The sequence below is a fragment of the Arachis hypogaea genome, chromosome 16, assembly GCF_003086295.3.
Source record: "Arachis hypogaea cultivar Tifrunner chromosome 16, arahy.Tifrunner.gnm2.J5K5, whole genome shotgun sequence".
Lineage (NCBI taxonomy): Eukaryota > Viridiplantae > Streptophyta > Magnoliopsida > Fabales > Fabaceae > Arachis > Arachis hypogaea.
The window spans coordinates 125,638,163-125,639,229 of record NC_092051.1 but is presented as its reverse complement, the minus strand read 5'-3'; the positions used below and the strand labels follow the sequence as shown (position 1 = coordinate 125,639,229).

Here is a 1,067-nt window from a genome sequence, read left to right as displayed (position 1 = left end):
GCACAACACTCTGAAGAGGACCTAACTGAAATCTTCGAAACAGAGAAAGCAGCTATGGCCGAACCCAACAACAACAATGCAAGGAAGGTGCTTGGGGATTTTACTACACCAACTTCCAATTTCTATGGAAGAAGCATCTCAATTCCTACCATTGGAGCAAACAACTTTGAGCTTAAGTCTCAATTAGTTTCTCTAATGCAGTAGAATTGCAAGTTTCATGGACTTCCAATGGAAGATCCTCATCAGTTTTTAGCTGAATTCTTGCAAATCTGTGAAACTGTCAAGACCAATGGAGTTGATCCCGAGGTCTACAGGCTTATGCTTTTTCCTTTTGCTGTAAGAGACAGAGCTAGAACATGGTTGGATTCACAACCAAAGGAAAGCCTGAACTCTTGGGATAAGCTGGTCAGTGCTTTCCTGGCCAAATTCTTTCCACCTCAAAAGATGAGCAAGCTTAGAGTGGAAATCCAAACCTTCAGACAGAAGGAAGGAGAGTCCCTCTATGAAGCTTGGGAAAGATATAAGCAATTAATCAAAAGGTGTCCTACTGACATGCTTCCAGAATGGAGCATCATATGTATATTCTATGATGGTCTGTCTGAGTTGTCAAAAATGTCATTGGACCATTCTGCAGGAGAATCTCTTCATCTGAAAACCCTGCAGAAGCTCATGAACTCATTGAAATGGTTGCAAATAACCAATTCATATACACCTCCGAGAGGAGTCCTGTGAACAATGGGACGCCTCAGAAGAAGGGAGTTCTTGAAATTGATACTCTGAATGCCATATTGGCTCAGAACAAAATATTGACTTAGCAAGTCAATATGATTTCTCAGAGTCTGAATGGATTGCAAGCTGCATCCAACAGTACTAAAGAAGCATCTTCTGAAGAAGAAGCTTATGATTCTGAGAATCCTGCAATGGCAGAGGTGAATTACATGGGAGAACCCTATGGAAACACCTATAATCCTTCATGGAGAAATCATCCAAATTTCTCATGGAAGAACCAACAGAAGCCTCAACAAGGCTTCAACAATAATGGTGGAAGAAATAGGTTTAGCAATAGC

General features: G+C 41.0%; 1 non-coding gene across 1 annotated transcript; it reads right to left on the bottom strand.

Annotated features, from left to right (window-relative positions):
• Positions 1–450: 450 nt before the first annotated feature.
• Positions 451–558, bottom strand: LOC112761529 (small nucleolar RNA R71). Its single transcript, XR_003181920.1, has one exon. It is a non-coding gene; the product is annotated as a small nucleolar RNA R71 (small nucleolar RNA).
• Positions 559–1,067: the final 509 nt, after the last annotated feature.